This window comes from Pectinophora gossypiella, chromosome 14 (assembly GCF_024362695.1).
Source record: "Pectinophora gossypiella chromosome 14, ilPecGoss1.1, whole genome shotgun sequence".
In the NCBI taxonomy this organism is placed as follows: Eukaryota; Metazoa; Arthropoda; class Insecta; order Lepidoptera; family Gelechiidae; genus Pectinophora; species Pectinophora gossypiella.
Window position 1 is genome coordinate 9,328,774 of NC_065417.1, and position 16,842 is coordinate 9,345,615.

General features: G+C 35.6%; 1 protein-coding gene across 3 annotated transcripts in view; it reads left to right on the plus strand.

Moving 5' to 3' along the window:
• Positions 1 to 2,816: 2,816 nt before the first annotated feature.
• The window catches only part of LOC126372847 (zinc finger homeobox protein 4), a 48,709-nt gene continuing 34,683 nt past the window's right edge, over positions 2,817 to 16,842 (plus strand). For 2 of the 3 annotated variants that reach the window (XM_050018746.1, XM_050018748.1), the window contains exons 1-2: positions 2,817 to 3,079; positions 12,376 to 12,405. The gene's annotated coding sequence lies outside the window, so the exon portion shown is untranslated. The remainder of the gene's footprint in view (positions 3,080 to 12,375; positions 12,406 to 16,842) is intronic. The other variant, XM_050018747.1, reaches the window with a different exon arrangement.

The window sequence follows — 16,842 nt, forward strand, 5'->3', positions numbered from 1 at the left end:
ATTTAGTTAAGTACCTACTTATTTATTTAAGTAAATACGTGTCTAAGAAAGACATAAATAAAAGAGTTTGTAACGGCACTTTTAAGGTTTATAACTTTTTAACAAAATTATTACAGAAAACGTGTTCTTCATCTTCTGTCGTGTAGGTTGTGAGGTGGATTACCAACCCCATCAACCCTCAGGGTTACATGACATGGCTCATGTAACGACTACTAACTTATATCAGTAAGTAGTAACCCGAACCAACGACTTAACGTGCCTTCCGAAGCACGGATGAACTTACTTTCGGACAATCAGGTGATCAGCCTGTAATGTCCTAACCAAACTAGGGATCACAAAATGATTTTTGGGATATATCCCAACCGGGAATTGAACCCGGGACCTCCGGATCGTGAGCTCAGTCCTCAACTCACTGGACCACGGAGGCCGTCACAGATAACGTGTTGATTCGACAGGACAGAACAGTATGTACCTAGTTATTACATGAACCTCTGGCGGCTCAGTAATAACCCGAAACCAGAAATGGCGACGATGGTCATTGGCCATTAGTCATTGGCGCTATACTTAGAACACGAGACCACTAGCACGAGCACGAAAGAGACTTTTCTAAAATTTCCTCACCTGGTTGCCTGGAAAAAATCTCTTTAAGCGATAAGGCCGCCATTTGCTACGTATCTACTGCTGTTCAAAGATATTTGAACTCTACCTGTGATGGACTCTAAGAATATAGAGTATGTTGCGTATTTAATTACTATTGTAATCATTTGATTCCTCAGGAGTTTTGATCGCAGCTGCTACTCGTAACAGGCGACTTGAAAATGGGGTAGCTTGAAATTTTTTGTCAACGGGGTTAGTTATTGGCCCTTACATCTTCTTTAAGTCGCAGTCGAGCTGTGTGGTGGAATATTTCCATAGAAATTACGGTTTATCTCTAAAGGCCTGGGGTTCAGTGTTGAGACATATTATTTAGATTTTTTTTTTTATAAATGGGCTTTTGAAAATAAACAAGCAATCAAGCTTATATACCTACCTACCAAATTATTATTTTTATAATGCTGTCTGTAAAGGTTTGTATGTATTACTGTATGTGTACCTAAATAAATAAATTATATTAAATAAACAAATTTTATCTACACAGGTAGTGTTGCCATTTTTTGCGCGACGTGTGTGGCCAGACCACAATTTGTAGAGACACATTTTATTTATTTACGGCTACCGACATTCTTGCCTGTTATTTTATTTTATTTAACACCTCCATCGAAAACAATTGTCAGTGCTTATGGCGTGTCTTGAAGACGTGTGTGGTATGATGACGGTTTGAGAAAGTTCGAAACTGTGGTTTTGTACAGTATTATATACCAAACTAGACAATACCCGGTCAGTCATTTATAAATAACTTGTTATAAAAAATAAAATCATGTAATTATTCCGGCAAAGGTTCCCAGAAGAACCCTAAGATTAAGTGATTCTGTAAAAAAGTCACAGGGTTTCGAAAAGTTTAGAGCGTTCATAGAAAAGAGCCATTAAGTAATCAGTATCATTCAAAGTACAACTTAGTCTATTTGAAAAAGCCCTAAACTAAGTCTTAACCTTTCCTACCTAATCAATCAGATTCAAAAGAATTAGTATAAAATATAATTAAAAACATCCGTATATTTAATAATCCATTAAACAGCTCTATACTGCGTCTGCCCAGGTACTTACTTTACTTTTATCATTTGTCGGATGGACAATAAAAATTCACAAGTAGACCTCTTACTGAAAATGGAAAAATGTTTGATTGATAACTAGGTAGGTAGATATATAGAGAAACCGTTTACAAGCGACAATTTTGTAAACCTACTTACTGAAATAAATAAATCCGAGAATTATAATCTACTTATTTGAAAAATTTTAAACAATTCTAGGTAGCGATAGATATCCTACCTATCTAAACTAAGGTAAGCACGATGAATACAATTTAGCTGGATTAATTAAATCTACATGAAGTTCTTAGCAGGATTAATCAAATCTAGCTGGATTAATTACCTAAATCTACCGATGATTCGTAAATTTTACTACTTTCTTACTTAACTCTGTGGGCACGGTAGTGCCACCGCCAAGACGAGCAAAGCGTAACTAATCTATTTTCTAAAATCGGTTTAGTTAACTTGGTAATATGTAGTATAAACTTCTCTTAGTTATCGTAAAAACCTTAACTAAGCTAAGTAAGAACCTGCTTAACTATTAACTATAAGTGTTTAAGGCATTAAAGATTAAAGCCATCCTATTTATTGAACATACATACCTACCTAATAATTTCGAGAGGCAAGTAAAGCTAATTAGCTTAACAATCACGTTTTCATTTTCTAATTACTGAAATGATGAACCAATCATCTAAAACCAAGAAAAATAAATGAACACGACATCAATTCCGAACATAGAATTCGCGCAATAACAATAGTTGGTGAGGCGAAAGCGTTGACAATTAAACGTCGGTGTAATTAAATCTAGGCGTGGCCGCGTTAATGAGGGCCGCTCCGCTCGCTCCGGCGGTGAGGCCGCGGCGTCATCAACATTGAAGATTGGCGGGAGATGCAGCCCCGCGCCCGCACCCCTCATTACTTATACAAAATACTTAAGACGCGCGTCGTCCCGCTCTCCGCGTGCTAATAGCTCGCGCCCACTCGCTATCGCCGTCCCGCTTCGCCCGCTGAGCGTAATTAAGCCTTCGCCTCGCCTCGACTCGCTCGGCTAGCCCCGCCCCCTGCGGCGCGCGGGGGACGACACGGCCCGCGGGGGGAGCGCGCGCCCGGCGGCGCAGTGTGCCGGTGACTGTTGATAGTGAAACGTCGCGCGCGCCGCGCCGACTACAACCCGAACGATTCACAAGCACCAACAACACAACTTTAGTTCCTCATTAACAGTTACTGTGGGTGTTTTTGGTGTTATTAAAAAGTTTCGTGTGTTTTGACTGATCACACTTGTAGTGTTGTTTGAGTTTACACTAGTTTTGGATATTGGACAAGTGCTAAAAAGTGACTGTGCGTGCTATGCCGCAATCGAGAGTTTAGCAGCGTTCTGCGGGCGATGCTCAGAGGTTAATATTTACTTTTTTCTTATAAGGACCCAAGCTCAAACAATTGGAAACTCAATTGTTTAAGTTCCAATAAGAAATGCATCCTGATCAGAAAAATACTCCGGAGGCAATCTTCAGAAACAGCACGGTACGAAGCGGAGATGGAATAATTTGCATTCGTCAAAAAGCCGGAGGATACATCTCTTGCAAATACAGTGGAAAATATGCAAGTATTTATTTCGCAATCCTCCTAGGTACTAGATTTTCAAACACAAAATGCCATTAAAATCAACAGACACTTTGAATGAAACTTCTCAATTCGGAATTAATTAATTTAAAAGTATAATAAAAAATTGACACAAACAATATACATACCAATAAAACATTATTTTTAAATATGTAACTTAAAATCCGTTTAAATATTTTTTGCTATAAGTACTAACAACAATAACAACATTCGGATTGGTAGCAAAATTAATCTTACCAACTTAACTTTGTATAAAAACAAAATATTGAAAATGCCTTATAGCTTGACGAAACTGACGTCATCAATATTTCCGGAAAATTTAAGACAGAAGAAAATACCTACCTACCTAGAACGGATTTAACTTCCGACTCGGAACTTGAAAACGAAAATTAAAAGTTCCTGTTAGATTGTCTAGTAGCGAACCCAACACGTTTAAATCATAAATTGTTTTGAAAAAATTGCAATGAAACAAATAATGTAAACAATTTCTGCTGTACACAAAAATGTTGCCGTTGGGAAGTCTGCTTTGGACTTCCGGATTTACAATACAATTCAAAAAGGCTTTATTGCACATAAAAACACAAGATTAAAAACAATTACAAAAATGACAAGAGAAGCACTGCTATTGATTTCTGATATACCTAAATATCTACCTATCCTCACTTATAAGAAAACTGAACAAAAGATGATGAATCAAAATGTTATCTAAAACAGTATGTAGTACCTAGGTCCCTATATCAAAAATATTTTTTGGTCTGCATTTATAAAGCCAGTGTTTTCGATAATAGCTTCTATAAAAAACTGCCAATCACAGCTTTAAAGTACACCTGGGGTAAATGAGATATACCTAGATATTACATATCTACCTTCTTAGATTTATAAATAGAAAACATTTTATTTATTGAAATTTTAACGCTCCGTGAAATATTTTCAAAATAAGTTTTCATTTCTATACGTGATAATAGTCCTGTCCATGAAAGTGTTGATAATTTTCATAAAAAGTAAATAAAGAAAGCGTATCAGGTTAAATTAAAATTTTCTGTAAATAAGAATTATCGGCAAAGACATATTTTGCAGAATTTCTTTGGGCGCCATTCTGTCACAGAATTGCCTATGTTGAAAAAGTTTTAAATAAGCACCATTTTTTCAAAAGATAGTGAATCAATTACAAAAGGTACTTTAATGCGCAAAACTTAACATTAACATACAGACCTAAAGCATGAATACTATACCTAGTACAATCGGGCGGCCTTATTATTTAAACTTCGCAAACAGCATTCCTAGGTAGGTATACTGTTGTCTCTTGTAGGTACAAGAGATGGACAACCAAATATTACTGTTTAATATTTTAACAAGAGATCTATAGTTATAAACCTAAATTACAAAAGTCGGATAACAAGTGGTGGGTAGGGACCTATTCACATCTTCGCATTTAGGTTTTCAAAATAGAATGTATTAGAAACAATAACGGTGGAACAATCGCTGGCGCGCGCTGCATTCTCGCGCGGTCGGCCATCTTGCTCCGAGATCATTTTCCCGCCGATATCGGTCAGTACTGATCACTCCATTAATCAAAACGACCTTAGATCGGTATCGGTGATCGCAAACAGTATTTAATTTATTACAGGCCAGTACCGATAATTGATTTAGGTGCGTAGGCGCAAGAGGCCGGTGCGAATATCATATCATAACAATGGCGCCACCGACGGTATGGAAATTGATTTAGTTTGCATAAACATTTTTCTATTATCTCGCCCAATACATGTTTTGACAGTTGAATAGAAAGCTAAGAGCAGGTACAAGAACTATGTTTGTAGTTTATAACACCTTTTTGAGTAGGTATGCTAACTAACAATCAATTATGATCCGGGGTCAACACTTAATTTTGTAAAACCAGATCCCTCCTCTATTAGTTTTCGCTATATTAACGAACCTGACGATCACTGCTAATAGAAATTATGCTAAATAGAAAGCATTGGTTTAAAGAAGTTGGAAATAAACTGTGATACATCGAATACATTTTTCAGGCTAAGAATCTCAAGACAAAATCCTGTCTACGCACCTTTTGGAACTCTTTCTAAACGTTTCATTGTGATATAATTTGCGTTAAGCCCTCTTACCTATTGAAATGTGCATGTCTGTAGAAGTGAATGTCTTATTCCTTCATGAATTATTATGGCTCCGTTCCCCCTTCCTTCAGTCTTTGCAAAAGATTCCTCGACATTGTAGACATTCCACCATATTGAGTGGTTTTCCTTATCTTCATATAAATATTATAGGTAAATTTATTAACATTCAATTATTTTATTAAATCTATATCTATGTATTTTACAATAATATTTCAAATTATTGTGAGAATTCGTTTTTACTGTCTTAATTTTACCTAGAAATATTAACCAGGGGTAATTTTCACAACAATTTAGGTGATGCAAATCAGAGTTATTATCCAAAAAAATCGTTTTATCTGTCCTGTGAAAATATTCATTGTGTACATTTTAAGAGAAGAGAATATCGCATAAACGAGGAAAATTAGAAAAAACTGGCTTCACGATATGAAAAAGTAAACCTGGCATATTTTGAGCCTGATATTTCCAAATATGCCGGCCGGCTTAAATAGGAACTAAGTAGGTTTTTTGTTATTAGCGAACATTATTGGAATTGGCGCTATATTAAAATTGAAAAAAAAAATAGTAACATAAGAAAAATATAAAAAAATCTTGTTTATACAAGTAAACAACAAGTAAAAAAAAAGTAAACAACCCAAAGTTCTGCCAAAATACGCTCGATGAATTTTATTAGGGCGTTACACCCAGGGCCATCTAGTGTCAGATAGTGGAACTGAGGCGCATGGGAAAACGATTCGCCCACTCCAAAGATAAGGGTCATCGTGACGGCTTGAGATGGCAAAGATAGAGAGATAACACATTATCTAAAATATAAGGAGTAAGAAGAGTATTAGGAAAACACTTCAAGTTGGTTTTTTAAAGGGTTCGCTTTATAATAAATTTTTATTTAGGTTATAAGAGTTAGGAATACGCAATAGGTTTATCTTATTTAAAGGGACATGTTTATTATATTTACAAAAAATATTTTGAATGTTTACTGATATTGTCTTTGTATCTTTGTCGTATATAGGTAGGTATATACCATAAAATGAGAACGTCGATACAGATACCATTACTGCGCCTGTTGTATAATATCCAAATATAGATCTTCCTAACATTATACAAAGACCTGACAAGTAATAGCAATCTAAGCATTATCATAACACAACACCGAGTCACCGACCTGAGGACGTCTCACCCAAATACATTTCATTACATTTCATATTCTATGGCATATCTTCACAATGGTTTAGCATTCGGTTGAAACACCGACCTGAAACGCATTTCCAATAAACGTGACCCGCTGAGGTCGTCAACACTTGCAACGGCTTGAATTCGAATTTGGAATTCCATTAAAAAAGAAATTAAAAAGGATAATTGATTTCTTATATGCCAACTACTCGTTATTCACTCGGAAATTTCTTATTGGCTTACAGAGAAATATGCGAATGTGTATTGCATTCTAGTTTTACCGTTGATAGCTGCCCGAACCACCCGAAGCGCCTATTAGAAAATGTTTAATGGTAGGTACGTCGAATAATTGTCTTTTACTTAATTACTTTTTGCTTTTAAATATGTTAATATTTCCATAAATACGCCGTTCTATCTAACATTAAATATCTCGGGTCTGAAGGCAAAAATGATTTTGTACATGTCTTTTGGAGCATTCTACATAATATTTAAATTACACTAAGCACTTGTAAAGTATGTTTTACATACCGACTTTAAAACAATATATTTTCGAGCCAAAAAGATTTTTGCAATGGAAATAAGTTTCGTGTCGTGCTAAAATGTCGGGCGTGCTTTCCATATTAAAATACATCCTAAAATATATTGGGAAAACCAAATTGATGGAATAACATTTATCAGCTAATGTCAACCGTACAGTTGACCGTTACAGTTGAACACGTGTCGCTCATTCACGACTAACCTGATTTACCTATTTATTGCAGTCTAATGTCCGTTAGTTTTTCGGATTCAATCGAGAGGTGATCTGTTTCCGGTCCACATAGAAATAGAAACGTCATTTCAAAGTGTCAACAAACAACGCAATCGATTTCCAAATTCAAAACGCTCGATCAATGTTGCCCAGTGTTGCCCTACACGCAACATTACAGCTGTCACAATTCGACGGAAAATCGTAACAAAAAATAGAGATATGTTGTTAACCGTTAGAGTACCAAAAACGGTCGTGAACAAAAAGATTTGTACCGCATAAAAATTCCTTAACTGCTTTTGACGAATGTCCGCTTCATTATTGTACCAACAGTTGTGTATTCAACAGATTACAGTGTCCACTTTCCGGCTCCATTTTCTCGTTTAGCGCAATTTATCAGCGTTGAGTGACATCAATAACTTTTTCGTCGATTTCGTACGTGCTTATATGGGTATGATAATTTGTTTCCGGTGCTATGCGGCGCGTGCGCAAGGCACGACAAACTATTACATTCATAGCGTTAGCACGATTTGCATTTGAAATATTTCGTTTGGCTCGCGTCTGAAGAGGCGCATGCCCTCGGGAGACGGTAATTTCAATAAAGATAGCCGGGTTTGTGTGGTATCGAATTTCATGGCACATTTTTCAGAGGCTCGTGCCGGATTTCTTTTGGTTAGCGGCATTGTGGCACTTTGTGACGCACGTGCGTAAAGAATGGGAGGGTACAGATATACATCTATTCATATAACTATTTATTTACTTTAGTTTGACAGTGTTACTTCTTATAACAGATTTATTTTGTTACGTTATTTTTCAAAAACACATAAGTATAAAACCTTCAGCTCAGGGTTAAAATTAAACGTTAAAACTTAACCAATACTTTATCTACATACCTACTTATAATTTATAATTAGGCAAATCAGAATTCAGTAATAATCCAAATCGCTAATGAAGCGAGATTAATTTGACCGGAGAGTGCATTTCCCGCGGTGTGGTGTAAACTTTGCTTTTGTTTTATTGAATAATTGCCGAGAAGTGTTTCGGACGAGACGGGCCGGTTCCACCAAGGCCAGCCGTCGAACCTGCACAGCCTTATTCCGGACGATCGATGCGAACGATCGCGCGCCGACGAAATATTCGCATACAAGCGAAAAGCGAACTTGATCTCTAGACCTTTTAAATTACAAAAAAAATGTAAAAAAAAATCTGAAAAGTTTTTCACATAGTTTTCGGCAAATCGGTAATGCATGGCTGGCGGTCGTCAATTTTCGTATATTAAAAGAAAATTGAATAAAAAATCCCCATTCTCAAATTTCACGCTCTATAAAAGTAAGATGAGCAAATTAATACACGGGCATTATTTTACAAATTGCTTTACCTTATTATCCCAATTTAGTCGAAAATTCTTGTGGGCGAGTAAATCCGAGAACCAGAATCGTATGCCTTCAGCGAATACTTAATAATAATTGTTTGGTGTTATTGAAAAACGCCTGAGGTGAGAAGCGGAGCCAGGCGAGGCATTCAAGTTGACATCGCGCGTTTTTGACGCCTCAGACGATTAACCTTTTTACGGAATCGGAAATCGTAAATTGACGATGCCGATTAATTTAGCGCTGTCCTCACCGAATAATACCGTTCAGAGCGTCGCCTTTATTTATTAAGAAATATTAAAAAATAATTATGCATAAATTAATTAAAGATCTGTTCCTTGGCCTGTAATTGTCGGTGAAAAAGAATAAAAGATAATTTAGTGTTGTCAAAATGACATCAAATATTTTATAGACTACTGTTGATCTGTTCGCCCGCGTAGTTAGTATTTTTATTTAAGTGTTTTAAAACAAATACCAAGTGTCTGTAACTTTGTTTTGTGCTTAATTTTCATGAATTTTATGCAGGTATGTGCACCTATGAATGACACTATTCCCCATTCTACCGTAGGCGTAGCATTGACCGGTTATCAAATGAGTGCATATCGATTATTTAATAGCAAACATTGAAGATAACATTTTGGAAGTTATCGATTATCGCTAATTATTAGTAGATAACAAGGTATATTGCTGTAACTGGAGTGGTACGACAATATAGGTACTTAATCTGATAATAAGTAATAACAATGTATTTAAAAAAAAACTACTTAAACCTTTAGGTACCTAATGATATTTTATAAATCTACCTTATTTAGTTACAAAAGACAAGCTTATCCCTAAAAAAATATCTTCCAGCAGACCGGAGGCAGTGTAAAGTTAACCGGAGGGCGCCTTGAGTGACCTTAGCGTTTTGATTTTACCTTACCTATCAATGGAAGGGTAGGGTTTATCCATCCCAGGTGGCGTGAGGTCGCAGGTCCGAATCCAGCACATACCTAAACCAATAATTGTCGAATTTGTTTTCGAATTCATGTTTGGATCATAAATGATTATAACGAGCTCAGCGGTGAAGGAAAATATCTTGAGGAAACCCACATTCCCGAGAAATGCACTTTCGGAGGTATGTGACCTAACCTGTATTGGGCTGGTTTTTCCTTCGCCTGGCAGGTCAAATCTTGAGGTTAGGTAAGCGGACCCTATGAAAAGCGGGATAATGCTAGGGAGATGATGATGTTAAGATAAGTGAGTACGATAGAGATAACTCATTCTCACTCACTCACTCTAAGTGTGTAAAGCAACAAAAATCTCAAATCATAATTGTAACTAAATGTATCGCCGCATATTTAGGCCAGCATACCTAATTATATACTTATAAAAAAACAATCTTATTAAATTGTCGAGACATTTGTAAACACAATCCCAATTAGATCTACAAGTGATTGACTGATTCACTGTCGGAAAATGTCAATTAAACTTTATATCGTTATCAGCAGATAGGAGGCAATATACGAGGATTATGACGGCTTATCTCTCATTCCGAGTTTTAATTTCTATACTTAGTAAATAACCTAAACGTCCGATAAATTAAAAATATAGGTTTTTGTACATGCATACACACTTATAGGTATATTTTGTTTATTTTTTATTTCTTTTAGAGTGGATAAAGACATATGTAGCTGGAAGACAGTTTGCAGCCACTGCACAACACTTTTAACGGATACTGACCACCGGTCATTGACCTTTCATTGATAATAATATGACACTTGGAATTGGAACAACGCCTGTAAACGTTCTGTCCTTGACAGTGTTAAGATGGACATGCCGATTCGTGACAGGTTACCACACCCCAACGCCTATAATATTCAAATTCAAAAATATCTTTATTCAATAGGATAGGATATTCAATAAATCCATCAGATCGTACTTAAACCTTTCACTCGATACCTATGACATGAATTCTTAGATGATAAGCGACATGGAACATGTTACTATATGCTTCATTGTTTAAAAACAATTTACATAAAATTCGCAACAAAAAGCTCTCGTTACATCCCACTTGTACTTAACTGTAACTCACTAACGTTTGTAACCTGTGTCAAAAAGAAACAAGATTTGCAAATTAAGCACATAAAAAGAATAAAAAGTAAAAAATATTACATGACGTTACAAAAAAAATACAAGAGAACGTTTTTAAATAAGATGGGGCGACGTAACTTAATACAGTACGGACCAACCATTTCCTGCTTCCATAAACCAACTATGTTAAATTTTATAGCTATACCTACAGTATGTGGAGATTTTTTCTCGTTTTTGCATAAGTACGAGTGAGACCACCGTATTTAAACCCTTCTATGTGCGAGTTTGCATTGAATTTTCGCACACATGCATATATAAGTCTTGTACGCATAAGGCACAGTCTTATCTCTGTATGTGCGTGAATCATTTCATTATGCATGCGAAGTGTCACTTTAATTAAGTTTTGTGTTTGCTGCAATTGTGGTGGACATCTGTAAGGCTGGTTATGAATGGTTCAATGGTCCCCGCATTGTTCGCAGCAGAAATAACTATGATGCAGCACATTTGATGGAACAAGCTCTCGAGCGTCGAGAGGTTCTCAGTCAAACCTCGTTTGGAGGTCGCCCGCGGTGACTAATTATTGACTTTTGTTTGCTCATGTAATTAATAGCTTTGATCCTTTTTCGAGTCGAGTACACTAGCCGCATATAAATGCCAAATATCAAACCATCAAAACGTTTTACAACCGCATTATTTTATTATAATTATCAACTCTTAGGATAAAACTCATAAATAGATTCGATAGATTCCCTTATGTTAAAGATAATTAAAATTGCCAGCAATTAAACCAAGTAAGACCTATAATTACACCTAATTGTAAATCATGGATTAGCGGTCAGGCGGTGTTTTTATACGTTTATCTTTATCTTAGTTTATGGTTTAATTACATGTTAATATTGGGCCTCGTTATTTCGTATCGATGCAAAGGTGTAAAATTCAATATAACGTATCTCGAGCAATAAAAGTACTGGCCGTGAAAACGGATAGTTTTTTTTTTAAATTATTTTACTCAATTAAGAATGGGTCTAATTAGGATTGAGATGTTCTCAAATGTCAACGTCTTCATGAACGTGACTAGTTTATTAAAATTTGATCTTAATGTAAGTCTGTATAATTGTTAGTTGATGATGTTTTTAATGAAAAACAACGTGTGCAGATGTCGTCGCGGGCATGGCTAAGAGCTGCATCCGTCGTTCGGAATTACCCTCCTGGCTCTCCATTGTTCAGGGTTGCCAAAAGCAATAAAAATTTGCTTAAAACAATAGCACCCCGGGGCTGCGACTGCCGCGAAAGATATGCATGATAATTATTTTAGAAAATATCCCGCCTTAAACGCTCCTTGTCGGGAACAGGTGTGTGGTTTCTTCTTTTAATAGGCTGGACATAAAAAAATAAAAAGTCGAAAAAGCTTTTTACCCTTGGCGAAAGTCTTTGTCCCTTATACTAAAAAAATAAATGACTTTTCTTGAATAAAAGTATATTTATTACATGGTACGATATTTGGTAACTTATGACACTTAATATAATTATTATCTTTTTTATTATTTCGATAAGGTTAAATTGTATTTTATTTTTCTTGTACACAGATATAAAGAAAAAGGACGAAACACATGAAGGTAATCATTTTGAATTTTCTAAAATCGTTCCGCTTGTCTCCGTAGGAAGCTCACCTCGGCTGTAATGCAGTTAAGCGTATTTTAATAACGTTTTTGACGGAGCGACGTAATTATTGTTTATCATCAACACAACCCAAGTACAATTAAGTAAGTTTTTTGGGAACGCGACAATCACGTTTTGATTACTGTCGTAAAAATGTGGACGTGTCCACTTTGTTACCAAACTACGATCAGCCGTACTGCGCGCGTCACGACTTCGGGAACGCACGCACGGCAAAATGGCTTTATTCTTTGAATTTTCAAAAAAAGAATGCATCGAAAATTTTTCATTAGTGCCTTTCCAAACTGGTTTATTTAGAGAGCCTTTTCATCAAATGACATATCCACTTTAGACCAACACACGTAACCTGACCTGACAATTACAAAATTTCGTTCTGTACTTACTAACGATCGTTACACCGATTCGGTTTTCTGACATATTTTTAGGCGTTATGTAATTGGTGTTGAAAAAATATAATTTGTTGACTCACGGAAGCGATCATATCGTGTAAACGTTTAATTGCGTATGACCGCCATTGTGAGTTGACATTTAATTTTGATGCTTCTCACGACGTTAAACAAATGAGTTTCTAAGGTTTGTCCTTCACGTGGAAGGGTGATTTTGATACTGTAATTATTATGTGTTTCTATCTGATAAACTGGTAATGACGACTTGGTGTTATTACGTATTTAGTACCATGCATTGTCAAGGATGAAAAGAATAACTTAAAGGCAATATTGCTATTTGACATTGTCTTCATTGCGGACTTACTTACATGCGTAAATGTCAAATTGCAATATTGCTTTTTTAGATGAATTGCTTCGATGTGGCGTTTTTAACACCCCTGTTCTATTCTAATTATCGAACGAAACAGCGATAGACTGATAACAGTCAATATCATATTCATCTTAGGAAGTCACTCAGGTTAGGTCCCCGGTACCGATGCACCAAATAATTATTACAATACAATACAAAAACGCTTTATTGCACATATAAACACAACACTGAAAACAATTACAAATGTGACAAGAGAAGTACAATCGGCGGTTTTATTGCTAACTAGCAATTTCTTCCAGGCAACCTTAGGTTGAATGAACTATTAATTTACCTTTAATGCAATTTTCACACAGTTGGCTCTACCATTATTCATGTTAGTTCATCTGCATTAGATGTACGTCTAACCTCCAGACACAATAGTTAGTTCAATTCGGTTTGAATTTCAAGACTTCGGGTCGATGTTATATTTTCTCCATAGTCGTAAACTTATGTTATATTTTTTGGAAGCCTAGATTTCTTATTTTTTACTAGCGACCCGCCCCGGCTTAGTTCGGGTGCAATGCTGAGGAAAAAATGAAATATTTACGACAACACATTAAAAACCTCAATGACAGTATTTCTCCACTATTTAATGGATGTTATTATACATATAGAATGATTCAAGAGGAAGCTCTTGAAAAATTGAATCTATTAAAAAAACCGCATCAAAATCCGTTGCGTAGTTTTAAACATTTAAGCGTACATGGGGATATAGGGACAGAAAAAGCGACTTTATTTTATACTATGCAGTGAAGCCTAAGTATATTTTCTTTGGAATACTAAGAGTTGCTAAAAGTTGTCTATTGTAGACCGGTAGTTCTGCCCATCCGTTTGTTATATGTAATGTTATATATTAGTTCGTCGCTAAAGTCGCGAAGTGACGTATCTGCAATTTTTGGCGAAACTGATTTGCACCTTTTACAATTGTCAATAAGACACAAATCACTTTAGCACAAAAAAAACAGATACGTCAGTTAGCAAAGTCAGTCACGAGTTATACTATGTCCTACTTGAAGGCAACATCTCTTCCTATCTTATACATTTCTGCTCTCAGCATTTTTATAGCCTTAGTCATCAATATAATCAGCTCATTTCAACTTAATTTATGCTATTTATGGAATTTAGTGTAGCGCTCTATTGTTTATTACACATTTCGCTTTCTTCGACATATATATTTTATATCCAGTCCAATACATAAAAAGTGAATTGAAATATAAGCTTCCTCTTTAACGTCACCACTCTGGCTCCTGTTTCAGTGTTAGATCTTAATATAATAATAATATCTATATACATTAGACAAAAATAATAAAAAGGTATATTACCAACGGTCGTAAGTCACAGATGCCTTTTAAAATCTCAATAGAAGAGATTAACTATTGTGTCTGCAAATCCGGACCTTAAGAGGTTAACTGTGTCAAATCACGTTTTTAAGTTTTCAATATTTTGTTTTCAAACCCAAATAGTCACCTAAGATATCTGTAAAACAACATAACGCCAATAGAATTCCATATTTTAAAAATAAAATAAAAAATTAAACATAAAATAGACCTCACACCACCTTCGATGTCAGGAGGACATTACTCCATTTAAAGCAAACTAATCCTTACAGGTTTTAAATTAGAAACGAATTCCAATGCGTTATAAAGCAGCTCTCTTAATTAATGTGAACCTCCATCTTAAGATTAATTAGCGCTGTCCCGGCGACACTTTGTCGCCCATTAATCGAGAAACGGATAATTTGAGGTACAAATTGAATTTACAAAACCTGTCTACCCAAAAATAATGTCTCTCGATACAACATCAGACGTTGATGCAGATTTTTCAATAAATAGAATGAATAGGTGTTAATTTTGTTGTAATATTAGTAGATATTTCTGAAACAACTTTTTAAATTAGTTAAATAATCAATTAATTAAGCGAGCTTCGTTCAGAGCAAAGTTTCACTAGAACAAAACGCTCGAACGGATTACATGGGTACCACTAGACTAGATAAGCACATAAAGGACCAATAGATATCCCATAAAGGATCAGTAACTTCTTGTTGGTCCCGATATTGTTCCCTAACTGAGCGCGCTTTACTGTAATAAGGATAATAATCGGAAATATTTATACATATTCATATTTTATCGACATATTTTATCGATACTTATTAAAGACCGGCTACTACTCGCGTCGTGAGGTGAGAACGATGGTGCCCCCCGCTGGGCTCGCGCTCCGGCTCGAACATACCCAACGGAATTCAAAATGAAGTTATGGCTCTAACTTATTTTTTTCTCCTTTTAAGCCTTATTATTTTATTTTAAGTACAACCCCAAGTCAAGTTTTACTCGTTTATTACAGCTTATACACACACACACACCTTGCACAATAAGCAGTATCAAATGATACGTTCATAAATTTTAACTAAGTATAAAGTATGAGGAAACTTTATTTAGTGACTTTTGCGTCATTCGTACCTTTAATTACAGTAGCAGTCGTGTGAATCTGAGACGGCAAACATTATGTCGAACACCTCACGCCATTAGCTCGCGAGTTGGACAAATATCGACTGTCAGTGTTTGCAGTTGTCGTGTAAATATCGACAACGGAGTTTGCGTTACGCATCACTAGTACTTGTTTGCCAAAGCGCGCCTGGGTGTACAAAGTTTTTATTGCAGTTGAAACAATACGGTCTTATTCCTATGGTCTCGAGGTATTGGTTTCAGTAGCCGCAGATAAAAATTTGTTGGACCTTACGGGTGTAAGCGCGTAAAGGGTTGCCCACTCGACGACCTCGTGTCGATAAATATCCTCGTTTACCTTGTTACCCTGACAAATATTGTCAAGTGGGAGTTCATTTATCTACACTCCTTTTTTTCTATACTTATAACCATCAAATTATACTCATTACGTATCGTAATAACAATTTTTAGCACGATTTATACGCATATAGGCAAATAATTGTCACTTCGAGCCTTACTGCTACATTATCATAATTTATGCGCAACATCAAACTTATAGTGCAGAACGACCTTTATTCTTCAATTAAACTATTGTTATTAGTTTAACATAAATTCCCAATAAGTTTTCCATTAGTTTTAACTGTCATGCATTATGTATGAACCGCCCATATTGTTTCCAAAACTGAGTCTTAGCCGTGCAATAACTCAGATTAAAATTGTATTAAGTATTATGTCACTTGCTTAATAGATTTAATATTCAAATAAGAATCGTGCTCGCTTTTAATGTGTTTAATCAATCATAAGGCAACGATTAATTACTGAGATACGCGCGTCTGTGATTGTGCTTGTGTTTGAGTAAGTAAAGATATTTATAATAAGACCCATTGTCCGGTTGTGACTTACATGTAACCAAAAGTTCAAGGTTTCATAATAAGATGTTTATTAATTAGATGTGTGGAAATAACCAGCTGCTTAGTTCAGGTGGAATTGCCATTGTAAAGGTAACAAAGACGTGACTTGGGTTTTAGGCGATATTTGGATGAAGATTTTCCTGTCACGGTTAATTCCACGGATTATTACTCGTTAGTAGGTTTTATTCTAGTTTGATTAGAATCTCTTTAAGCTAAACGTAAAATACAT